At 45.1% G+C, this 24,452-nt stretch overlaps 19 non-coding genes across 19 annotated transcripts; all 19 read right to left on the bottom strand.

The window, feature by feature from the left end:
* Positions 1-372: 372 nt before the first annotated feature.
* LOC141248093 (U2 spliceosomal RNA) lies at positions 373-562 on the bottom strand. Its single transcript, XR_012311353.1, has one exon. It is a non-coding gene; the product is annotated as a U2 spliceosomal RNA (small nuclear RNA).
* A 1,116-nt stretch (positions 563-1,678) lies between these two features.
* LOC141248091 (U2 spliceosomal RNA) lies at positions 1,679-1,868 on the bottom strand. The gene has a single exon (XR_012311351.1). It is a non-coding gene; the product is annotated as a U2 spliceosomal RNA (small nuclear RNA).
* Positions 1,869-2,983: 1,115 nt separating this feature from the next.
* On the bottom strand, positions 2,984-3,173 carry LOC141248090 (U2 spliceosomal RNA). Its single transcript, XR_012311350.1, has one exon. It is a non-coding gene; the product is annotated as a U2 spliceosomal RNA (small nuclear RNA).
* Positions 3,174-4,289: 1,116 nt separating this feature from the next.
* On the bottom strand, positions 4,290-4,480 carry LOC141248116 (U2 spliceosomal RNA). Its single transcript, XR_012311374.1, has one exon. It is a non-coding gene; the product is annotated as a U2 spliceosomal RNA (small nuclear RNA).
* A 1,118-nt stretch (positions 4,481-5,598) lies between these two features.
* On the bottom strand, positions 5,599-5,789 carry LOC141248117 (U2 spliceosomal RNA). Its single transcript, XR_012311375.1, has one exon. It is a non-coding gene; the product is annotated as a U2 spliceosomal RNA (small nuclear RNA).
* Positions 5,790-6,907: 1,118 nt separating this feature from the next.
* LOC141248118 (U2 spliceosomal RNA) lies at positions 6,908-7,098 on the bottom strand. Its single transcript, XR_012311376.1, has one exon. It is a non-coding gene; the product is annotated as a U2 spliceosomal RNA (small nuclear RNA).
* Positions 7,099-8,216: 1,118 nt separating this feature from the next.
* On the bottom strand, positions 8,217-8,407 carry LOC141248120 (U2 spliceosomal RNA). The gene has a single exon (XR_012311378.1). It is a non-coding gene; the product is annotated as a U2 spliceosomal RNA (small nuclear RNA).
* Positions 8,408-9,525: 1,118 nt separating this feature from the next.
* On the bottom strand, positions 9,526-9,716 carry LOC141248122 (U2 spliceosomal RNA). The gene has a single exon (XR_012311379.1). It is a non-coding gene; the product is annotated as a U2 spliceosomal RNA (small nuclear RNA).
* A 1,118-nt stretch (positions 9,717-10,834) lies between these two features.
* LOC141248123 (U2 spliceosomal RNA) lies at positions 10,835-11,025 on the bottom strand. The gene has a single exon (XR_012311380.1). It is a non-coding gene; the product is annotated as a U2 spliceosomal RNA (small nuclear RNA).
* Positions 11,026-12,143: 1,118 nt separating this feature from the next.
* On the bottom strand, positions 12,144-12,334 carry LOC141248124 (U2 spliceosomal RNA). Its single transcript, XR_012311381.1, has one exon. It is a non-coding gene; the product is annotated as a U2 spliceosomal RNA (small nuclear RNA).
* A 1,118-nt stretch (positions 12,335-13,452) lies between these two features.
* On the bottom strand, positions 13,453-13,643 carry LOC141248125 (U2 spliceosomal RNA). Its single transcript, XR_012311382.1, has one exon. It is a non-coding gene; the product is annotated as a U2 spliceosomal RNA (small nuclear RNA).
* Positions 13,644-14,761: 1,118 nt separating this feature from the next.
* Positions 14,762-14,952, bottom strand: LOC141248126 (U2 spliceosomal RNA). The gene has a single exon (XR_012311383.1). It is a non-coding gene; the product is annotated as a U2 spliceosomal RNA (small nuclear RNA).
* A 1,118-nt stretch (positions 14,953-16,070) lies between these two features.
* On the bottom strand, positions 16,071-16,261 carry LOC141248127 (U2 spliceosomal RNA). Its single transcript, XR_012311384.1, has one exon. It is a non-coding gene; the product is annotated as a U2 spliceosomal RNA (small nuclear RNA).
* Positions 16,262-17,379: 1,118 nt separating this feature from the next.
* On the bottom strand, positions 17,380-17,570 carry LOC141248128 (U2 spliceosomal RNA). The gene has a single exon (XR_012311385.1). It is a non-coding gene; the product is annotated as a U2 spliceosomal RNA (small nuclear RNA).
* A 1,118-nt stretch (positions 17,571-18,688) lies between these two features.
* Positions 18,689-18,879, bottom strand: LOC141248129 (U2 spliceosomal RNA). The gene has a single exon (XR_012311386.1). It is a non-coding gene; the product is annotated as a U2 spliceosomal RNA (small nuclear RNA).
* A 1,118-nt stretch (positions 18,880-19,997) lies between these two features.
* On the bottom strand, positions 19,998-20,188 carry LOC141248130 (U2 spliceosomal RNA). The gene has a single exon (XR_012311387.1). It is a non-coding gene; the product is annotated as a U2 spliceosomal RNA (small nuclear RNA).
* A 1,118-nt stretch (positions 20,189-21,306) lies between these two features.
* LOC141248132 (U2 spliceosomal RNA) lies at positions 21,307-21,497 on the bottom strand. Its single transcript, XR_012311389.1, has one exon. It is a non-coding gene; the product is annotated as a U2 spliceosomal RNA (small nuclear RNA).
* A 1,118-nt stretch (positions 21,498-22,615) lies between these two features.
* Positions 22,616-22,806, bottom strand: LOC141248133 (U2 spliceosomal RNA). Its single transcript, XR_012311390.1, has one exon. It is a non-coding gene; the product is annotated as a U2 spliceosomal RNA (small nuclear RNA).
* Positions 22,807-23,924: 1,118 nt separating this feature from the next.
* LOC141248134 (U2 spliceosomal RNA) lies at positions 23,925-24,115 on the bottom strand. Its single transcript, XR_012311391.1, has one exon. It is a non-coding gene; the product is annotated as a U2 spliceosomal RNA (small nuclear RNA).
* Between the last annotated feature and the right edge of the window lie 337 nt (positions 24,116-24,452).

Raw genomic sequence — 24,452 nt, forward strand, 5'->3', positions numbered from 1 at the left:
TGCTAAATAGATGGTGTGTGTGCAACAATATACTGAAAGGTCAATTATATTGTGCAGCTTATCTCACCACCTGTAGTTATTTAGGTGAAAGGCTCCAAAATGCTTGCCTAATATGTCTGTTTATCCAAAAGGAAGTAGAAAGGAGAGCTAGAAAGATAGCATTGCATCACATTACATGGCAATGCAATGCACAGTTGCTGAAGTTGAACCAAAATGAGCTTGTAATCTGGCTTCTGCAACTTTGAACATGAAAAATCCAATGAGGAGAAGAAAAGCAGAGCCAAAGAGTCCATCCCCAAAATCCGACAAACAAGCAAAATGAACAAAAAACATTGAATTCAATTCTTTCTGATTTTAGAAACTGCATTAAAGAAGGGGTGCACCGGTCCTGGAGATACTGCAATACCAGGTCAATGCGTGGAGTGGACAGAGCAAGCTCTTTTTCCATCTCCCTGTTCTAAAAATCCATTTAATATATGGTCCCCAGATAGGGGACGTATCAGATATTAACTGATAAGAACAGATACTACACTTGATCTTAGCCAAAAGGCCGAGAAGCGATAACCAGAATTGGTTTCAAACTACGGAGCCACCCAAGGATCCTAAAAAGTCCATTTGTGGAGATGAGCTCCTGGACTCCCGTTAAGAAGACATGTTGTCAACCTCTAGATCCCTTACATGCCTGCACTTTTCGGCTTGCTGCTGCTGCAATCCACGCGTTTTAGATCTGCATAACTCCACCTCTTTAAACACAGCACCTTCACCCCCTGCTGTTCCCACCCGCCTCAACACCGTTGGAAGGGAGGAGAACCAATTAAGGCGGGGGTGGGGTGGAACGAGCAGCTGTCTACCCTTAGCAGGAGGGCTCCTGATTACATACCTCTCCCTGCTGCTGCTGCTGCTGCTGGCTGTCCAGCAGCAGACTGAAGGTGGCTGCTGCTGTGCACAGGTATATAAAGGCTCAGAGCCTATTATGACACGCGCAGCCAGCGTTCCATTGCCACATTCCATCTACTGCAGGCAGGATACCTGGCTGGCTGAATGTCGCTGAGAAGCTCACAGAGACCGCCATAAGCAACAGTTTAACAGAATGCCACAGACTAATCAACCAAACTTTTTGGGTTGGGTTCTCTTTTATAGTCTGCAGGCATTAAATGAAAGAAGTCAGTGTTCCAGCAGAAGGAGACAACGTTTCAGAAAAGGCATTGTAGCAAACCAAAAAAGAATTTTAAGCGCAGCAGTGTAACCAGCGCACATACCTGTTAGCTCGGGTGAGTTTAAAAGGCTGCTGTTGATAACAAGGGCATTTGCTAAATAGATGGTGTGTGTGCAACAATATACTGAAAGGTCAATTATATTGTGCAGCTTATCTCACCACCTGTAGTTATTTAGGTGAAAGCTCCAAAATGCTTGCCTAATATGTCTGTTTATCCAAAAGGAAGTAGAAAGGGAGAGCTAGAAAGATAGCATTGCATCACATTACATGGCAATGCAATGCACAGTTGCTGAAGTTGAACCAAAATGAGCTTGTAATCTGGCTTCTGCAACTTTGAACATGAAAATCCAATGAGGAGAAGAAAAGCAGAGCCAAAGAGTCCATCCCAAAATCCGACAAACAAGCAAAATGAACAAAAAACATTGAATTCAATTCTTTCTGATTTTAGAAACTGCATTAAAGAAGGGGTGCACCGGTCCTGGAGATACTGCAATACCAGGTCAATGCGTGGAGTGACAGAGCAAGCTCTTTTTCCATCTCCCTGTTCTAAAAATCCATTTAATATATGGTCCCCAGATAGGGGACGTATCAGATATTAAACTGATAAGAACAGATACTACACTTGATCTTAGCCAAAAGGCCGAGAAGCGATAACCAGAATTGGTTTCAAACTACGGAGCCACCCAAGGATCCTAAAAAGTCCATTTGTGGAGATGAGCTCCTGGACTCCCGTTAAGAAGACATGTTGTCAACCTCTAGATCCCTTACATGCCTGCACTTTTCGGCTTTGCTGCTGCTGCAATCCACGCGTTTTAGATCTGCATAACTCCACCTCTTTAAACACAGCACCTTCACCCCCTGCTGTTCCCACCCGCCTCAACACCGTTGGAAGGGAGGAGAACCAATTAAGGCGGGGGGTGGGGTGGAACGAGCAGCTGTCTACCCTTAGCAGGAGGGCTCCTGATTACATACCTCTCCTGCTGCTGCTGCTGCTGCTGGCTGTCCAGCAGCAGACTGAAGGTGGCTGCTGCTGTGCACAGGTATATAAAGGCTCAGAGCCTATTATGACACGCGCAGCCAGCGTTCCATTGCCACATTCCATCTACTGCAGGCAGGATACCTGGCTGGCTGAATGTCGCTGAGAAGCTCACAGAGACCGCCATAAGCAACTGTTTAACAGAATGCCACAGACTAATCAACCAAACTTTTTGGGTTGGGTTCTCTTTTATAGTCTGCAGGCATTAAATGAAAGAAGTCAGTGTTCCAGCAGAAGGAGACAACGTTTCAGAAAAGGCATTGTAGCAAACCAAAAAAGAAATTTAAGCGCAGCAGTGTAACCAGCGCACATACCTGTTAGCTCGGGTGAGTTTAAAAGGCTGCTGTTGATAACAAGGGCATTTGCTAAATAGATGGTGTGTGTGCAACAATATACTGAAAGGTCAATTATATTGTGCAGCTTATCTCACCACCTGTATTATTTAGGTGAAAGCTCCAAAATGCTTGCCTAATATGTCTGTTTATCCAAAAGGAAGTAGAAAGGGAGAGCTAGAAAGATAGCATTGCATCACATTACATGGCAATGCAATGCACAGTTGCTGAAGTTGAACCAAAATGAGCTTGTAATCTGGCTTCTGCAACTTTGAACATGAAAAATCCAATGAGGAGAAGAAAAGCAGAGCCAAAGAGTCCATCCCAAATCCGACAAACAAGCAAAATGAACAAAAAACATTGATTCAATTCTTTCTGATTTTAGAAACTGCATTAAAGAAGGGGTGCACCGGTCCTGGAGATACTGCAATACCAGGTCAATGCGTGGAGTGGACAGAGCAAGCTCTTTTCCATCTCCCTGTTCTAAAAATCCATTTAATATATGGTCCCCAGATAGGGGACGTATCAGATATTAAACTGATAAGAACAGATACTACACTTGATCTTAGCCAAAAGGCCGAGAAGCGATAACCAGAATTGGTTTCAAACTACGGAGCCACCCAAGGATCCTAAAAAGTCCATTTGTGGAGATGAGCTCCTGGACTCCCGTTAAGAAGACATGTTGTCAACCTCTAGATCCCTTACATGCCTGCACTTTTCGGCTTGCTGCTGCTGCAATCCACGCGTTTTAGATCTGCATAACTCCACCTCTTTAAACACAGCACCTTCACCCCCTGCTGTTCCCACCCGCCTCAACACCGTTGGAAGGGAGGAGAACCAATTAAGGCGGGGGGTGGGGTGGAACGAGCAGCTGTCTACCCTTAGCAGGAGGGCTCCTGATTACATACCTCTCCTGCTGCTGCTGCTGCTGCTGGCTGTCCAGCAGCAGACTGAAGGTGGCTGCTGCTGTGCACAGGTATATAAAGGCTCAGAGCCTATTATGACACGCGCAGCCAGCGTTCCATTGCCACATTCCATCTACTGCAGGCAGGATACCTGGCTGGCTGAATGTCGCTGAGAAGCTCACAGAGACCGCCATAAGCAACAGTTTAACAGAATGCCACAGACTAATCAACCAAACTTTTTGGGTTGGGTTCTCTTTTATAGTCTGCAGGCATTAAATGAAAGAAGTCAGTGTTCCAGCAGAAGGAGACAACGTTTCAGAAAAGGCATTGTAGCAAACCAAAAAAGAAATTTTAAGCGCAGCAGTGTAACCAGCGCACATACCTGTTAGCTCGGGTGAGTTTAAAAGGCTGCTGTTGATAACAAGGCATTTGCTAAATAGATGGTGTGTGTGCAACAATATACTGAAAGGTCAATTATATTGTGCAGCTTATCTCACCACCTGTAGTTATTTAGGTGAAAGCTCCAAAATGCTTGCCTAATATGTCTGTTTATCCAAAAGGAAGTAGAAAGGGAGAGCTAGAAAGATAGCATTGCATCACATTACATGGCAATGCAATGCACAGTTGCTGAAGTTGAACCAAAATGAGCTTGTAATCTGGCTTCTGCAACTTTGAACATGAAAAATCCAATGAGGAGAAGAAAAGCAGAGCCAAAGAGTCCATCCCAAAATCCGACAAACAAGCAAATGAACAAAAAACATTGAATTCAATTCTTTCTGATTTTAGAAACTGCATTAAAGAAGGGGTGCACCGGTCCTGGAGATACTGCAATACCAGGTCAATGCGTGGAGTGGACAGAGCAAGCTCTTTTTCCATCTCCCTGTTCTAAAAATCCATTTAATATATGGTCCCCAGATAGGGGACGTATCAGATATTAAACTGATAAGAACAGATACTACACTTGATCTTAGCCAAAAGGCCGAGAAGCGATAACCAGAATTGGTTTCAAACTACGGAGCCACCCAAGGATCCTAAAAAGTCCATTTGTGGAGATGAGCTCCTGGACTCCCGTTAAGAAGACATGTTGTCAACCTCTAGATCCCTTACATGCCTGCACTTTTCGGCTTGCTGCTGCTGCAATCCACGCGTTTTAGATCTGCATAACTCCACCTCTTTAAACACAGCACCTTCACCCCCTGCTGTTCCCACCCGCCTCAACACCGTTGGAAGGGAGGAGAACCAATTAAGGCGGGGGGTGGGGTGGAACGAGCAGCTGTCTACCCTTAGCAGGAGGGCTCCTGATTACATACCTCTCCTGCTGCTGCTGCTGCTGCTGGCTGTCCAGCAGCAGACTGAAGGTGGCTGCTGCTGTGCACAGGTATATAAAGGCTCAGAGCCTATTATGACACGCGCAGCCAGCGTTCCATTGCCACATTCCATCTACTGCAGGCAGGATACCTGGCTGGCTGAATGTCGCTGAGAAGCTCACAGAGACCGCCATAAGCAACAGTTTAACAGAATGCCACAGACTAATCAACCAAACTTTTTGGGTTGGGTTCTCTTTTATAGTCTGCAGGCATTAAATGAAAGAAGTCAGTGTTCCAGCAGAAGGAGACAACGTTTCAGAAAAGGCATTGTAGCAAACCAAAAAAGAAATTTTAAGCGCAGCAGTGTAACCAGCGCACATACCTGTTAGCTCGGGTGAGTTTAAAAGGCTGCTGTTGATAACAAGGGCATTTGCTAAATAGATGGTGTGTGTGCAACAATATACTGAAAGGTCAATTATATTGTGCAGCTTATCTCACCACCTGTAGTTATTTAGGTGAAAGCTCCAAAATGCTTGCCTAATATGTCTGTTTATCCAAAAGGAAGTAGAAAGGGAGAGCTAGAAAGATAGCATTGCATCACATTACATGGCAATGCAATGCACAGTTGCTGAAGTTGAACCAAAATGAGCTTGTAATCTGGCTTCTGCAACTTTGAACATGAAAAATCCAATGAGGAGAAGAAAAGCAGAGCCAAAGAGTCCATCCCAAAATCCGACAAACAAGCAAAATGAACAAAAAACATTGAATTCAATTCTTTCTGATTTTAGAAACTGCATTAAAGAAGGGGTGCACCGGTCCTGGAGATACTGCAATACCAGGTCAATGCGTGGAGTGGACAGAGCAAGCTCTTTTTCCATCTCCCTGTTCTAAAAATCCATTTAATATATGGTCCCCAGATAGGGGACGTATCAGATATTAAACTGATAAGAACAGATACTACACTTGATCTTAGCCAAAAGGCCGAGAAGCGATAACCAGAATTGGTTTCAAACTACGGAGCCACCCAAGGATCCTAAAAAGTCCATTTGTGGAGATGAGCTCCTGGACTCCCGTTAAGAAGACATGTTGTCAACCTCTAGATCCCTTACATGCCTGCACTTTTCGGCTTGCTGCTGCTGCAATCCACGCGTTTTAGATCTGCATAACTCCACCTCTTTAAACACAGCACCTTCACCCCCTGCTGTTCCCACCCGCCTCAACACCGTTGGAAGGGAGGAGAACCAATTAAGGCGGGGGGTGGGGTGGAACGAGCAGCTGTCTACCCTTAGCAGGAGGGCTCCTGATTACATACCTCTCCTGCTGCTGCTGCTGCTGCTGGCTGTCCAGCAGCAGACTGAAGGTGGCTGCTGCTGTGCACAGGTATATAAAGGCTCAGAGCCTATTATGACACGCGCAGCCAGCGTTCCATTGCCACATTCCATCTACTGCAGGCAGGATACCTGGCTGGCTGAATGTCGCTGAGAAGCTCACAGAGACCGCCATAAGCAACAGTTTAACAGAATGCCACAGACTAATCAACCAAACTTTTTGGGTTGGGTTCTCTTTTATAGTCTGCAGGCATTAAATGAAAGAAGTCAGTGTTCCAGCAGAAGGAGACAACGTTTCAGAAAAGGCATTGTAGCAAACCAAAAAAGAAATTTTAAGCGCAGCAGTGTAACCAGCGCACATACCTGTTAGCTCGGGTGAGTTTAAAAGGCTGCTGTTGATAACAAGGGCATTTGCTAAATAGATGGTGTGTGTGCAACAATATACTGAAAGGTCAATTATATTGTGCAGCTTATCTCACCACCTGTAGTTATTTAGGTGAAAGCTCCAAAATGCTTGCCTAATATGTCTGTTTATCCAAAAGGAAGTAGAAAGGGAGAGCTAGAAAGATAGCATTGCATCACATTACATGGCAATGCAATGCACAGTTGCTGAAGTTGAACCAAAATGAGCTTGTAATCTGGCTTCTGCAACTTTGAACATGAAAAATCCAATGAGGAGAAGAAAAGCAGAGCCAAAGAGTCCATCCCAAAATCCGACAAACAAGCAAAATGAACAAAAAACATTGAATTCAATTCTTTCTGATTTTAGAAACTGCATTAAAGAAGGGGTGCACCGGTCCTGGAGATACTGCAATACCAGGTCAATGCGTGGAGTGGACAGAGCAAGCTCTTTTTCCATCTCCCTGTTCTAAAAATCCATTTAATATATGGTCCCCAGATAGGGGACGTATCAGATATTAAACTGATAAGAACAGATACTACACTTGATCTTAGCCAAAAGGCCGAGAAGCGATAACCAGAATTGGTTTCAAACTACGGAGCCACCCAAGGATCCTAAAAAGTCCATTTGTGGAGATGAGCTCCTGGACTCCCGTTAAGAAGACATGTTGTCAACCTCTAGATCCCTTACATGCCTGCACTTTTCGGCTTGCTGCTGCTGCAATCCACGCGTTTTAGATCTGCATAACTCCACCTCTTTAAACACAGCACCTTCACCCCCTGCTGTTCCCACCCGCCTCAACACCGTTGGAAGGGAGGAGAACCAATTAAGGCGGGGGGTGGGGTGGAACGAGCAGCTGTCTACCCTTAGCAGGAGGGCTCCTGATTACATACCTCTCCTGCTGCTGCTGCTGCTGCTGGCTGTCCAGCAGCAGACTGAAGGTGGCTGCTGCTGTGCACAGGTATATAAAGGCTCAGAGCCTATTATGACACGCGCAGCCAGCGTTCCATTGCCACATTCCATCTACTGCAGGCAGGATACCTGGCTGGCTGAATGTCGCTGAGAAGCTCACAGAGACCGCCATAAGCAACAGTTTAACAGAATGCCACAGACTAATCAACCAAACTTTTTGGGTTGGGTTCTCTTTTATAGTCTGCAGGCATTAAATGAAAGAAGTCAGTGTTCCAGCAGAAGGAGACAACGTTTCAGAAAAGGCATTGTAGCAAACCAAAAAAGAAATTTTAAGCGCAGCAGTGTAACCAGCGCACATACCTGTTAGCTCGGGTGAGTTTAAAAGGCTGCTGTTGATAACAAGGGCATTTGCTAAATAGATGGTGTGTGTGCAACAATATACTGAAAGGTCAATTATATTGTGCAGCTTATCTCACCACCTGTAGTTATTTAGGTGAAAGCTCCAAAATGCTTGCCTAATATGTCTGTTTATCCAAAAGGAAGTAGAAAGGGAGAGCTAGAAAGATAGCATTGCATCACATTACATGGCAATGCAATGCACAGTTGCTGAAGTTGAACCAAAATGAGCTTGTAATCTGGCTTCTGCAACTTTGAACATGAAAAATCCAATGAGGAGAAGAAAAGCAGAGCCAAAGAGTCCATCCCAAAATCCGACAAACAAGCAAAATGAACAAAAAACATTGAATTCAATTCTTTCTGATTTTAGAAACTGCATTAAAGAAGGGGTGCACCGGTCCTGGAGATACTGCAATACCAGGTCAATGCGTGGAGTGGACAGAGCAAGCTCTTTTTCCATCTCCCTGTTCTAAAAATCCATTTAATATATGGTCCCCAGATAGGGGACGTATCAGATATTAAACTGATAAGAACAGATACTACACTTGATCTTAGCCAAAAGGCCGAGAAGCGATAACCAGAATTGGTTTCAAACTACGGAGCCACCCAAGGATCCTAAAAAGTCCATTTGTGGAGATGAGCTCCTGGACTCCCGTTAAGAAGACATGTTGTCAACCTCTAGATCCCTTACATGCCTGCACTTTTCGGCTTGCTGCTGCTGCAATCCACGCGTTTTAGATCTGCATAACTCCACCTCTTTAAACACAGCACCTTCACCCCCTGCTGTTCCCACCCGCCTCAACACCGTTGGAAGGGAGGAGAACCAATTAAGGCGGGGGGTGGGGTGGAACGAGCAGCTGTCTACCCTTAGCAGGAGGGCTCCTGATTACATACCTCTCCTGCTGCTGCTGCTGCTGCTGGCTGTCCAGCAGCAGACTGAAGGTGGCTGCTGCTGTGCACAGGTATATAAAGGCTCAGAGCCTATTATGACACGCGCAGCCAGCGTTCCATTGCCACATTCCATCTACTGCAGGCAGGATACCTGGCTGGCTGAATGTCGCTGAGAAGCTCACAGAGACCGCCATAAGCAACAGTTTAACAGAATGCCACAGACTAATCAACCAAACTTTTTGGGTTGGGTTCTCTTTTATAGTCTGCAGGCATTAAATGAAAGAAGTCAGTGTTCCAGCAGAAGGAGACAACGTTTCAGAAAAGGCATTGTAGCAAACCAAAAAAGAAATTTTAAGCGCAGCAGTGTAACCAGCGCACATACCTGTTAGCTCGGGTGAGTTTAAAAGGCTGCTGTTGATAACAAGGGCATTTGCTAAATAGATGGTGTGTGTGCAACAATATACTGAAAGGTCAATTAAATTGTGCAGCTTATCTCACCACCTGTAGTTATTTAGGTGAAAGCTCCAAAATGCTTGCCTAATATGTCTGTTTATCCAAAAGGAAGTAGAAAGGGAGAGCTAGAAAGATAGCATTGCATCACATTACATGGCAATGCAATGCACAGTTGCTGAAGTTGAACCAAAATGAGCTTGTAATCTGGCTTCTGCAACTTTGAACATGAAAAATCCAATGAGGAGAAGAAAAGCAGAGCCAAAGAGTCCATCCCAAAATCCGACAAACAAGCAAAATGAACAAAAAACATTGAATTCAATTCTTTCTGATTTTAGAAACTGCATTAAAGAAGGGGTGCACCGGTCCTGGAGATACTGCAATACCAGGTCAATGCGTGGAGTGGACAGAGCAAGCTCTTTTTCCATCTCCCTGTTCTAAAAATCCATTTAATATATGGTCCCCAGATAGGGGACGTATCAGATATTAAACTGATAAGAACAGATACTACACTTGATCTTAGCCAAAAGGCCGAGAAGCGATAACCAGAATTGGTTTCAAACTACGGAGCCACCCAAGGATCCTAAAAAGTCCATTTGTGGAGATGAGCTCCTGGACTCCCGTTAAGAAGACATGTTGTCAACCTCTAGATCCCTTACATGCCTGCACTTTTCGGCTTGCTGCTGCTGCAATCCACGCGTTTTAGATCTGCATAACTCCACCTCTTTAAACACAGCACCTTCACCCCCTGCTGTTCCCACCCGCCTCAACACCGTTGGAAGGGAGGAGAACCAATTAAGGCGGGGGGTGGGGTGGAACGAGCAGCTGTCTACCCTTAGCAGGAGGGCTCCTGATTACATACCTCTCCTGCTGCTGCTGCTGCTGCTGGCTGTCCAGCAGCAGACTGAAGGTGGCTGCTGCTGTGCACAGGTATATAAAGGCTCAGAGCCTATTATGACACGCGCAGCCAGCGTTCCATTGCCACATTCCATCTACTGCAGGCAGGATACCTGGCTGGCTGAATGTCGCTGAGAAGCTCACAGAGACCGCCATAAGCAACAGTTTAACAGAATGCCACAGACTAATCAACCAAACTTTTTGGGTTGGGTTCTCTTTTATAGTCTGCAGGCATTAAATGAAAGAAGTCAGTGTTCCAGCAGAAGGAGACAACGTTTCAGAAAAGGCATTGTAGCAAACCAAAAAAGAAATTTTAAGCGCAGCAGTGTAACCAGCGCACATACCTGTTAGCTCGGGTGAGTTTAAAAGGCTGCTGTTGATAACAAGGGCATTTGCTAAATAGATGGTGTGTGTGCAACAATATACTGAAAGGTCAATTATATTGTGCAGCTTATCTCACCACCTGTAGTTATTTAGGTGAAAGCTCCAAAATGCTTGCCTAATATGTCTGTTTATCCAAAAGGAAGTAGAAAGGGAGAGCTAGAAAGATAGCATTGCATCACATTACATGGCAATGCAATGCACAGTTGCTGAAGTTGAACCAAAATGAGCTTGTAATCTGGCTTCTGCAACTTTGAACATGAAAAATCCAATGAGGAGAAGAAAAGCAGAGCCAAAGAGTCCATCCCAAAATCCGACAAACAAGCAAAATGAACAAAAAACATTGAATTCAATTCTTTCTGATTTTAGAAACTGCATTAAAGAAGGGGTGCACCGGTCCTGGAGATACTGCAATACCAGGTCAATGCGTGGAGTGGACAGAGCAAGCTCTTTTTCCATCTCCCTGTTCTAAAAATCCATTTAATATATGGTCCCCAGATAGGGGACGTATCAGATATTAAACTGATAAGAACAGATACTACACTTGATCTTAGCCAAAAGGCCGAGAAGCGATAACCAGAATTGGTTTCAAACTACGGAGCCACCCAAGGATCCTAAAAAGTCCATTTGTGGAGATGAGCTCCTGGACTCCCGTTAAGAAGACATGTTGTCAACCTCTAGATCCCTTACATGCCTGCACTTTTCGGCTTGCTGCTGCTGCAATCCACGCGTTTTAGATCTGCATAACTCCACCTCTTTAAACACAGCACCTTCACCCCCTGCTGTTCCCACCCGCCTCAACACCGTTGGAAGGGAGGAGAACCAATTAAGGCGGGGGGTGGGGTGGAACGAGCAGCTGTCTACCCTTAGCAGGAGGGCTCCTGATTACATACCTCTCCTGCTGCTGCTGCTGCTGCTGGCTGTCCAGCAGCAGACTGAAGGTGGCTGCTGCTGTGCACAGGTATATAAAGGCTCAGAGCCTATTATGACACGCGCAGCCAGCGTTCCATTGCCACATTCCATCTACTGCAGGCAGGATACCTGGCTGGCTGAATGTCGCTGAGAAGCTCACAGAGACCGCCATAAGCAACAGTTTAACAGAATGCCACAGACTAATCAACCAAACTTTTTGGGTTGGGTTCTCTTTTATAGTCTGCAGGCATTAAATGAAAGAAGTCAGTGTTCCAGCAGAAGGAGACAACGTTTCAGAAAAGGCATTGTAGCAAACCAAAAAAGAAATTTTAAGCGCAGCAGTGTAACCAGCGCACATACCTGTTAGCTCGGGTGAGTTTAAAAGGCTGCTGTTGATAACAAGGGCATTTGCTAAATAGATGGTGTGTGTGCAACAATATACTGAAAGGTCAATTAAATTGTGCAGCTTATCTCACCACCTGTAGTTATTTAGGTGAAAGCTCCAAAATGCTTGCCTAATATGTCTGTTTATCCAAAAGGAAGTAGAAAGGGAGAGCTAGAAAGATAGCATTGCATCACATTACATGGCAATGCAATGCACAGTTGCTGAAGTTGAACCAAAATGAGCTTGTAATCTGGCTTCTGCAACTTTGAACATGAAAAATCCAATGAGGAGAAGAAAAGCAGAGCCAAAGAGTCCATCCCAAAATCCGACAAACAAGCAAAATGAACAAAAAACATTGAATTCAATTCTTTCTGATTTTAGAAACTGCATTAAAGAAGGGGTGCACCGGTCCTGGAGATACTGCAATACCAGGTCAATGCGTGGAGTGGACAGAGCAAGCTCTTTTTCCATCTCCCTGTTCTAAAAATCCATTTAATATATGGTCCCCAGATAGGGGACGTATCAGATATTAAACTGATAAGAACAGATACTACACTTGATCTTAGCCAAAAGGCCGAGAAGCGATAACCAGAATTGGTTTCAAACTACGGAGCCACCCAAGGATCCTAAAAAGTCCATTTGTGGAGATGAGCTCCTGGACTCCCGTTAAGAAGACATGTTGTCAACCTCTAGATCCCTTACATGCCTGCACTTTTCGGCTTGCTGCTGCTGCAATCCACGCGTTTTAGATCTGCATAACTCCACCTCTTTAAACACAGCACCTTCACCCCCTGCTGTTCCCACCCGCCTCAACACCGTTGGAAGGGAGGAGAACCAATTAAGGCGGGGGGTGGGGTGGAACGAGCAGCTGTCTACCCTTAGCAGGAGGGCTCCTGATTACATACCTCTCCTGCTGCTGCTGCTGCTGCTGGCTGTCCAGCAGCAGACTGAAGGTGGCTGCTGCTGTGCACAGGTATATAAAGGCTCAGAGCCTATTATGACACGCGCAGCCAGCGTTCCATTGCCACATTCCATCTACTGCAGGCAGGATACCTGGCTGGCTGAATGTCGCTGAGAAGCTCACAGAGACCGCCATAAGCAACAGTTTAACAGAATGCCACAGACTAATCAACCAAACTTTTTGGGTTGGGTTCTCTTTTATAGTCTGCAGGCATTAAATGAAAGAAGTCAGTGTTCCAGCAGAAGGAGACAACGTTTCAGAAAAGGCATTGTAGCAAACCAAAAAAGAAATTTTAAGCGCAGCAGTGTAACCAGCGCACATACCTGTTAGCTCGGGTGAGTTTAAAAGGCTGCTGTTGATAACAAGGGCATTTGCTAAATAGATGGTGTGTGTGCAACAATATACTGAAAGGTCAATTATATTGTGCAGCTTATCTCACCACCTGTAGTTATTTAGGTGAAAGCTCCAAAATGCTTGCCTAATATGTCTGTTTATCCAAAAGGAAGTAGAAAGGGAGAGCTAGAAAGATAGCATTGCATCACATTACATGGCAATGCAATGCACAGTTGCTGAAGTTGAACCAAAATGAGCTTGTAATCTGGCTTCTGCAACTTTGAACATGAAAAATCCAATGAGGAGAAGAAAAGCAGAGCCAAAGAGTCCATCCCAAAATCCGACAAACAAGCAAAATGAACAAAAAACATTGAATTCAATTCTTTCTGATTTTAGAAACTGCATTAAAGAAGGGGTGCACCGGTCCTGGAGATACTGCAATACCAGGTCAATGCGTGGAGTGGACAGAGCAAGCTCTTTTTCCATCTCCCTGTTCTAAAAATCCATTTAATATATGGTCCCCAGATAGGGGACGTATCAGATATTAAACTGATAAGAACAGATACTACACTTGATCTTAGCCAAAAGGCCGAGAAGCGATAACCAGAATTGGTTTCAAACTACGGAGCCACCCAAGGATCCTAAAAAGTCCATTTGTGGAGATGAGCTCCTGGACTCCCGTTAAGAAGACATGTTGTCAACCTCTAGATCCCTTACATGCCTGCACTTTTCGGCTTGCTGCTGCTGCAATCCACGCGTTTTAGATCTGCATAACTCCACCTCTTTAAACACAGCACCTTCACCCCCTGCTGTTCCCACCCGCCTCAACACCGTTGGAAGGGAGGAGAACCAATTAAGGCGGGGGGTGGGGTGGAACGAGCAGCTGTCTACCCTTAGCAGGAGGGCTCCTGATTACATACCTCTCCTGCTGCTGCTGCTGCTGCTGGCTGTCCAGCAGCAGACTGAAGGTGGCTGCTGCTGTGCACAGGTATATAAAGGCTCAGAGCCTATTATGACACGCGCAGCCAGCGTTCCATTGCCACATTCCATCTACTGCAGGCAGGATACCTGGCTGGCTGAATGTCGCTGAGAAGCTCACAGAGACCGCCATAAGCAACAGTTTAACAGAATGCCACAGACTAATCAACCAAACTTTTTGGGTTGGGTTCTCTTTTATAGTCTGCAGGCATTAAATGAAAGAAGTCAGTGTTCCAGCAGAAGGAGACAACGTTTCAGAAAAGGCATTGTAGCAAACCAAAAAAGAAATTTTAAGCGCAGCAGTGTAACCAGCGCACATACCTGTTAGCTCGGGTGAGTTTAAAAGGCTGCTGTTGATAACAAGGGCATTTGCTAAATAGATGGTGTGTGTGCAACAATATACTGAAAGGTCAATTATATTGTGCAGCTTATCTCACCACCTGTAGTTATTTAGGTGAAAGCTCCAAAATGCTTGCCTAATATGTCTGTTTATCCAAAAGGAAGTAGAAAGGGAGAGCTAGAAAGATAGCATTGCATCACATTACATGGCAATGCAATGCACAGTTGCTGAAGTTGAACCAAAATGAGCTTGTAATCTGGCTTCTGCAACTTTGAACATGAAAAATCCAATGAGGAGAAGAAAAGCAGAGCCAAAGAGTCCATCCCAAAATCCGACAAACAAGCAAAATGAACAAAAAACATTGAATTCAATTCTTTCTGATTTTAGAAACTGCATTAAAGAAGGGGTGCACCGGTCCTGGAGATACTGCAATACCAGGTCAATGCGTGGAGTGGACAGAGCAAGCTCTTTTTCCATCTCCCTGTTCTAAAAATCCATTTAATATATGGTCCCCAGATAGGGGACGTATCAGATATTAAACTGATAAGAACAGATACTACACTTGATCTTAGCCAAAAGGCCGAGAAGCGATAACCAGAATTGGTTTCAAACTACGGAGCCACCCAAGGATCCTAAAAAGTCCATTTGTGGAGATGAGCTCCTGGACTCCCGTTAAGAAGACATGTTGTCAACCTCTAGATCCCTTACATGCCTGCACTTTTCGGCTTGCTGCTGCTGCAATCCACGCGTTTTAGATCTGCATAACTCCACCTCTTTAAACACAGCACCTTCACCCCCTGCTGTTCCCACCCGCCTCAACACCGTTGGAAGGGAGGAGAACCAATTAAGGCGGGGGGTGGGGTGGAACGAGCAGCTGTCTACCCTTAGCAGGAGGGCTCCTGATTACATACCTCTCCTGCTGCTGCTGCTGCTGCTGGCTGTCCAGCAGCAGACTGAAGGTGGCTGCTGCTGTGCACAGGTATATAAAGGCTCAGAGCCTATTATGACACGCGCAGCCAGCGTTCCATTGCCACATTCCATCTACTGCAGGCAGGATACCTGGCTGGCTGAATGTCGCTGAGAAGCTCACAGAGACCGCCATAAGCAACAGTTTAACAGAATGCCACAGACTAATCAACCAAACTTTTTGGGTTGGGTTCTCTTTTATAGTCTGCAGGCATTAAATGAAAGAAGTCAGTGTTCCAGCAGAAGGAGACAACGTTTCAGAAAAGGCATTGTAGCAAACCAAAAAAGAAATTTTAAGCGCAGCAGTGTAACCAGCGCACATACCTGTTAGCTCGGGTGAGTTTAAAAGGCTGCTGTTGATAACAAGGGCATTTGCTAAATAGATGGTGTGTGTGCAACAATATACTGAAAGGTCAATTATATTGTGCAGCTTATCTCACCACCTGTAGTTATTTAGGTGAAAGCTCCAAAATGCTTGCCTAATATGTCTGTTTATCCAAAAGGAAGTAGAAAGGGAGAGCTAGAAAGATAGCATTGCATCACATTACATGGCAATGCAATGCACAGTTGCTGAAGTTGAACCAAAATGAGCTTGTAATCTGGCTTCTGCAACTTTGAACATGAAAAATCCAATGAGGAGAAGAAAAGCAGAGCCAAAGAGTCCATCCCAAAATCCGACAAACAAGCAAAATGAACAAAAAACATTGAATTCAATTCTTTCTGATTTTAGAAACTGCATTAAAGAAGGGGTGCACCGGTCCTGGAGATACTGCAATACCAGGTCAATGCGTGGAGTGGACAGAGCAAGCTCTTTTTCCATCTCCCTGTTCTAAAAATCCATTTAATATATGGTCCCCAGATAGGGGACGTATCAGATATTAAACTGATAAGAACAGATACTACACTTGATCTTAGCCAAAAGGCCGAGAAGCGATAACCAGAATTGGTTTCAAACTACGGAGCCACCCAAGGATCCTAAAAAGTCCATTTGTGGAGATGAGCTCCTGGACTCCCGTTAAGAAGACATGTTGTCAACCTCTAGATCCCTTACATGCCTGCACTTTTCGGCTTGCTGCTGCTGCAATCCACGCGTTTTAGATCTGCATAACTCCACCTCTTTAAACACAGCACCTTCACCCCCTGCTGTTCCCACCCGCCTCAACACCGTTGGAAGGGAGGAGAACCAATTAAGGCGGGGGGTGGGGTGGAACGAGCAGCTGTCTACCCTTAGCAGGAGGGCTCCTGATTACATACCTCTCCTGCTGCTGCTGCTGCTGCTGGCTGTCCAGCAGCAGACTGAAGGTGGCTGCTGCTGTGCACAGGTATATAAAGGCTCAGAGCCTATTATGACACGCGCAGCCAGCGTTCCATTGCCACATTCCATCTACTGCAGGCAGGATACCTGGCTGGCTGAATGTCGCTGAGAAGCTCACAGAGACCGCCATAAGCAACAGTTTAACAGAATGCCACAGACTAATCAACCAAACTTTTTGGGTTGGGTTCTCTTTTATAGTCTGCAGGCATTAAATGAAAGAAGTCAGTGTTCCAGCAGAAGGAGACAACGTTTCAGAAAAGGCATTGTAGCAAACCAAAAAAGAAATTTTAAGCGCAGCAGTGTAACCAGCGCACATACCTGTTAGCTCGGGTGAGTTTAAAAGGCTGCTGTTGATAACAAGGGCATTTGCTAAATAGATGGTGTGTGTGCAACAATATACTGAAAGGTCAATTATATTGTGCAGCTTATCTCACCACCTGTAGTTATTTAGGTGAAAGCTCCAAAATGCTTGCCTAATATGTCTGTTTATCCAAAAGGAAGTAGAAAGGGAGAGCTAGAAAGATAGCATTGCATCACATTACATGGCAATGCAATGCACAGTTGCTGAAGTTGAACCAAAATGAGCTTGTAATCTGGCTTCTGCAACTTTGAACATGAAAAATCCAATGAGGAGAAGAAAAGCAGAGCCAAAGAGTCCATCCCAAAATCCGACAAACAAGCAAAATGAACAAAAAACATTGAATTCAATTCTTTCTGATTTTAGAAACTGCATTAAAGAAGGGGTGCACCGGTCCTGGAGATACTGCAATACCAGGTCAATGCGTGGAGTGGACAGAGCAAGCTCTTTTTCCATCTCCCTGTTCTAAAAATCCATTTAATATATGGTCCCCAGATAGGGGACGTATCAGATATTAAACTGATAAGAACAGATACTACACTTGATCTTAGCCAAAAGGCCGAGAAGCGATAACCAGAATTGGTTTCAAACTACGGAGCCACCCAAGGATCCTAAAAAGTCCATTTGTGGAGATGAGCTCCTGGACTCCCGTTAAGAAGACATGTTGTCAACCTCTAGATCCCTTACATGCCTGCACTTTTCGGCTTGCTGCTGCTGCAATCCACGCGTTTTAGATCTGCATAACTCCACCTCTTTAAACACAGCACCTTCACCCCCTGCTGTTCCCACCCGCCTCAACACCGTTGGAAGGGAGGAGAACCAATTAAGGCGGGGGGTGGGGTGGAACGAGCAGCTGTCTACCCTTAGCAGGAGGGCTCCTGATTACATACCTCTCCTGCTGCTGCTGCTGCTGCTGGCTGTCCAGCAGCAGACTGAAGGTGGCTGCTGCTGTGCACAGGTATATAAAGGCTCAGAGCCTATTATGACACGCGCAGCCAGCGTTCCATTGCCACATTCCATCTACTGCAGGCAGGATACCTGGCTGGCTGAATGTCGCTGAGAAGCTCACAGAGACCGCCATAAGCAACAGTTTAACAGAATGCCACAGACTAATCAACCAAACTTTTTGGGTTGGGTTCTCTTTTATAGTCTGCAGGCATTAAATGAAAGAAGTCAGTGTTCCAGCAGAAGGAGACAACGTTTCAGAAAAGGCATTGTAGCAAACCAAAAAAGAAATTTTAAGCGCAGCAGTGTAACCAGCGCACATACCTGTTAGCTCGGGTGAGTTTAAAAGGCTGCTGTTGATAACAAGGGCATTTGCTAAATAGATGGTGTGTGTGCAACAATATACTGAAAGGTCAATTATATTGTGCAGCTTATCTCACCACCTGTAGTTATTTAGGTGAAAGCTCCAAAATGCTTGCCTAATATGTCTGTTTATCCAAAAGGAAGTAGAAAGGGAGAGCTAGAAAGATAGCATTGCATCACATTACATGGCAATGCAATGCACAGTTGCTGAAGTTGAACCAAAATGAGCTTGTAATCTGGCTTCTGCAACTTTGAACATGAAAAATCCAATGAGGAGAAGAAAAGCAGAGCCAAAGAGTCCATCCCAAAATCCGACAAACAAGCAAAATGAACAAAAAACATTGAATTCAATTCTTTCTGATTTTAGAAACTGCATTAAAGAAGGGGTGCACCGGTCCTGGAGATACTGCAATACCAGGTCAATGCGTGGAGTGGACAGAGCAAGCTCTTTTTCCATCTCCCTGTTCTAAAAATCCATTTAATATATGGTCCCCAGATAGGGGACGTATCAGATATTAAACTGATAAGAACAGATACTACACTTGATCTTAGCCAAAAGGCCGAGAAGCGATAACCAGAATTGGTTTCAAACTACGGAGCCACCCAAGGATCCTAAAAAGTCCATTTGTGGAGATGAGCTCCTGGACTCCCGTTAAGAAGACATGTTGTCAACCTCTAGATCCCTTACATGCCTGCACTTTTCGGCTTGCTGCTGCTGCAATCCACGCGTTTTAGATCTGCATAACTCCACCTCTTTAAACACAGCACCTTCACCCCCTGCTGTTCCCACCCGCCTCAACACCGTTGGAAGGGAGGAGAACCAATTAAGGCGGGGGGTGGGGTGGAACGAGCAGCTGTCTACCCTTAGCAGGAGGGCTCCTGATTACATACCTCTCCTGCTGCTGCTGCTGCTGCTGGCTGTCCAGCAGCAGACTGAAGGTGGCTGCTGCTGTGCACAGGTATATAAAGGCTCAGAGCCTATTATGACACGCGCAGCCAGCGTTCCATTGCCACATTCCATCTACTGCAGGCAGGATACCTGGCTGGCTGAATGTCGCTGAGAAGCTCACAGAGACCGCCATAAGCAACAGTTTAACAGAATGCCACAGACTAATCAACCAAACTTTTTGGGTTGGGTTCTCTTTTATAGTCTGCAGGCATTAAATGAAAGAAGTCAGTGTTCCAGCAGAAGGAGACAACGTTTCAGAAAAGGCATTGTAGCAAACCAAAAAAGAAATTTTAAGCGCAGCAGTGTAACCAGCGCACATACCTGTTAGCTCGGGTGAGTTTAAAAGGCTGCTGTTGATAACAAGGGCATTTGCTAAATAGATGGTGTGTGTGCAACAATATACTGAAAGGTCAATTATATTGTGCAGCTTATCTCACCACCTGTAGTTATTTAGGTGAAAGCTCCAAAATGCTTGCCTAATATGTCTGTTTATCCAAAAGGAAGTAGAAAGGGAGAGCTAGAAAGATAGCATTGCATCACATTACATGGCAATGCAATGCACAGTTGCTGAAGTTGAACCAAAATGAGCTTGTAATCTGGCTTCTGCAACTTTGAACATGAAAAATCCAATGAGGAGAAGAAAAGCAGAGCCAAAGAGTCCATCCCAAAATCCGACAAACAAGCAAAATGAACAAAAAACATTGAATTCAATTCTTTCTGATTTTAGAAACTGCATTAAAGAAGGGGTGCACCGGTCCTGGAGATACTGCAATACCAGGTCAATGCGTGGAGTGGACAGAGCAAGCTCTTTTTCCATCTCCCTGTTCTAAAAATCCATTTAATATATGGTCCCCAGATAGGGGACGTATCAGATATTAAACTGATAAGAACAGATACTACACTTGATCTTAGCCAAAAGGCCGAGAAGCGATAACCAGAATTGGTTTCAAACTACGGAGCCACCCAAGGATCCTAAAAAGTCCATTTGTGGAGATGAGCTCCTGGACTCCCGTTAAGAAGACATGTTGTCAACCTCTAGATCCCTTACATGCCTGCACTTTTCGGCTTGCTGCTGCTGCAATCCACGCGTTTTAGATCTGCATAACTCCACCTCTTTAAACACAGCACCTTCACCCCCTGCTGTTCCCACCCGCCTCAACACCGTTGGAAGGGAGGAGAACCAATTAAGGCGGGGGGTGGGGTGGAACGAGCAGCTGTCTACCCTTAGCAGGAGGGCTCCTGATTACATACCTCTCCTGCTGCTGCTGCTGCTGCTGGCTGTCCAGCAGCAGACTGAAGGTGGCTGCTGCTGTGCACAGGTATATAAAGGCTCAGAGCCTATTATGACACGCGCAGCCAGCGTTCCATTGCCACATTCCATCTACTGCAGGCAGGATACCTGGCTGGCTGAATGTCGCTGAGAAGCTCACAGAGACCGCCATAAGCAACAGTTTAACAGAATGCCACAGACTAATCAACCAAACTTTTTGGGTTGGGTTCTCTTTTATAGTCTGCAGGCATTAAATGAAAGAAGTCAGTGTTCCAGCAGAAGGAGACAACGTTTCAGAAAAGGCATTGTAGCAAACCAAAAAAGAAATTTTAAGCGCAGCAGTGTAACCAGCGCACATACCTGTTAGCTCGGGTGAGTTTAAAAGGCTGCTGTTGATAACAAGGGCATTTGCTAAATAGATGGTGTGTGTGCAACAATATACTGAAAGGTCAATTATATTGTGCAGCTTATCTCACCACCTGTAGTTATTTAGGTGAAAGCTCCAAAATGCTTGCCTAATATGTCTGTTTATCCAAAAGGAAGTAGAAAGGGAGAGCTAGAAAGATAGCATTGCATCACATTACATGGCAATGCAATGCACAGTTGCTGAAGTTGAACCAAAATGAGCTTGTAATCTGGCTTCTGCAACTTTGAACATGAAAAATCCAATGAGGAGAAGAAAAGCAGAGCCAAAGAGTCCATCCCAAAATCCGACAAACAAGCAAAATGAACAAAAAACATTGAATTCAATTCTTTCTGATTTTAGAAACTGCATTAAAGAAGGGGTGCACCGGTCCTGGAGATACTGCAATACCAGGTCAATGCGTGGAGTGGACAGAGCAAGCTCTTTTTCCATCTCCCTGTTCTAAAAATCCATTTAATATATGGTCCCCAGATAGGGGACGTATCAGATATTAAACTGATAAGAACAGATACTACACTTGATCTTAGCCAAAAGGCCGAGAAGCGATAACCAGAATTGGTTTCAAACTACGGAGCCACCCAAGGATCCTAAAAAGTCCATTTGTGGAGATGAGCTCCTGGACTCCCGTTAAGAAGACATGTTGTCAACCTCTAGATCCCTTACATGCCTGCACTTTTCGGCTTGCTGCTGCTGCAATCCACGCGTTTTAGATCTGCATAACTCCACCTCTTTAAACACAGCACCTTCACCCCCTGCTGTTCCCACCCGCCTCAACACCGTTGGAAGGGAGGAGAACCAATTAAGGCGGGGGGTGGGGTGGAACGAGCAGCTGTCTACCCTTAGCAGGAGGGCTCCTGATTACATACCTCTCCTGCTGCTGCTGCTGCTGCTGGCTGTCCAGCAGCAGACTGAAGGTGGCTGCTGCTGTGCACAGGTATATAAAGGCTCAGAGCCTATTATGACACGCGCAGCCAGCGTTCCATTGCCACATTCCATCTACTGCAGGCAGGATACCTGGCTGGCTGAATGTCGCTGAGAAGCTCACAGAGACCGCCATAAGCAACAGTTTAACAGAATGCCACAGACTAATCAACCAAACTTTTTGGGTTGGGTTCTCTTTTATAGTCTGCAGGCATTAAATGAAAGAAGTCAGTGTTCCAGCAGAAGGAGACAACGTTTCAGAAAAGGCATTGTAGCAAACCAAAAAAGAAATTTTAAGCGCAGCAGTGTAACCAGCGCACATACCTGTTAGCTCGGGTGAGTTTAAAAGGCTGCTGTTGATAACAAGGGCATTTGCTAAATAGATGGTGTGTGTGCAACAATATACTGAAAGGTCAATTATATTGTGCAGCTTATCTCACCACCTGTAGTTATTTAGGTGAAAGCTCCAAAATGCTTGCCTAATATGTCTGTTTATCCAAAAGGAAGTAGAAAGGGAGAGCTAGAAAGATAGCATTGCATCACATTACATGGCAATGCAATGCACAGTTGCTGAAGTTGAACCAAAATGAGCTTGTAATCTGGCTTCTGCAACTTTGAACATGAAAAATCCAATGAGGAGAAGAAAAGCAGAGCCAAAGAGTCCATCCCAAAATCCGACAAACAAGCAAAATGAACAAAAAACATTGAATTCAATTCTTTCTGATTTTAGAAACTGCATTAAAGAAGGGGTGCACCGGTCCTGGAGATACTGCAATACCAGGTCAATGCGTGGAGTGGACAGAGCAAGCTCTTTTTCCATCTCCCTGTTCTAAAAATCCATTTAATATATGGTCCCCAGATAGGGGACGTATCAGATATTAAACTGATAAGAACAGATACTACACTTGATCTTAGCCAAAAGGCCGAGAAGCGATAACCAGAATTGGTTTCAAACTACGGAGCCACCCAAGGATCCTAAAAAGTCCATTTGTGGAGATGAGCTCCTGGACTCCCGTTAAGAAGACATGTTGTCAACCTCTAGATCCCTTACATGCCTGCACTTTTCGGCTTGCTGCTGCTGCAATCCACGCGTTTTAGATCTGCATAACTCCACCTCTTTAAACACAGCACCTTCACCCCCTGCTGTTCCCACCCGCCTCAACACCGTTGGAAGGGAGGAGAACCAATTAAGGCGGGGGGTGGGGTGGAACGAGCAGCTGTCTACCCTTAGCAGGAGGGCTCCTGATTACATACCTCTCCTGCTGCTGCTGCTGCTGCTGGCTGTCCAGCAGCAGACTGAAGGTGGCTGCTGCTGTGCACAGGTATATAAAGGCTCAGAGCCTATTATGACACGCGCAGCCAGCGTTCCATTGCCACATTCCATCTACTGCAGGCAGGATACCTGGCTGGCTGAATGTCGCTGAGAAGCTCACAGAGACCGCCATAAGCAACAGTTTAACAGAATGCCACAGACTAATCAACCAAACTTTTTGGGTTGGGTTCTCTTTTATAGTCTGCAGGCATTAAATGAAAGAAGTCAGTGTTCCAGCAGAAGGAGACAACGTTTCAGAAAAGGCATTGTAGCAAACCAAAAAAGAAATTTTAAGCGCAGCAGTGTAACCAGCGCACATACCTGTTAGCTCGGGTGAGTTTAAAAGGCTGCTGTTGATAACAAGGGCATTTGCTAAATAGATGGTGTGTGTGCAACAATATACTGAAAGGTCAATTATATTGTGCAGCTTATCTCACCACCTGTAGTTATTTAGGTGAAAGCTCCAAAATGCTTGCCTAATATGTCTGTTTATCCAAAAGGAAGTAGAAAGGGAGAGCTAGAAAGATAGCATTGCATCACATTACATGGCAATGCAATGCACAGTTGCTGAAGTTGAACCAAAATGAGCTTGTAATCTGGCTTCTGCAACTTTGAACACGAAAAATCCAATGAGGAGAAGAAAAGCAGAGCCAAAGAGTCCATCCCAAAATCCGACAAACAAGCAAAATGAACAAAAAACATTGAATTCAATTCTTTCTGATTTTAGAAACTGCATTAAAGAAGGGGTGCACCGGTCCTGGAGATACTGCAATACCAGGTCAATGCGTGGAGTGGACAGAGCAAGCTCTTTTTCCATCTCCCTGTTCTAAAAATCCATTTAATATATGGTCCCCAGATAGGGGACGTATCAGATATTAAACTGATAAGAACAGATACTACACTTGATCTTAGCCAAAAGGCCGAGAAGCGATAACCAGAATTGGTTTCAAACTACGGAGCCACCCAAGGATCCTAAAAAGTCCATTTGTGGAGATGAGCTCCTGGACTCCCGTTAAGAAGACATGTTGTCAACCTCTAGATCCCTTACATGCCTGCACTTTTCGGCTTGCTGCTGCTGCAATCCACGCGTTTTAGATCTGCATAACTCCACCTCTTTAAACACAGCACCTTCACCCCCTGCTGTTCCCACCCGCCTCAACACCGTTGGAAGGGAGGAGAACCAATTAAGGCGGGGGGTGGGGTGGAACGAGCAGCTGTCTACCCTTAGCAGGAGGGCTCCTGATTACATACCTCTCCTGCTGCTGCTGC

Source organism: Phyllobates terribilis, unplaced genomic scaffold (assembly GCF_046119375.1).
Source record: "Phyllobates terribilis strain yellow unplaced genomic scaffold, ASM4611937v1 Scaffold_3584__1_contigs__length_74827, whole genome shotgun sequence".
In the NCBI taxonomy this organism is placed as follows: Eukaryota; Metazoa; Chordata; class Amphibia; order Anura; family Dendrobatidae; genus Phyllobates; species Phyllobates terribilis.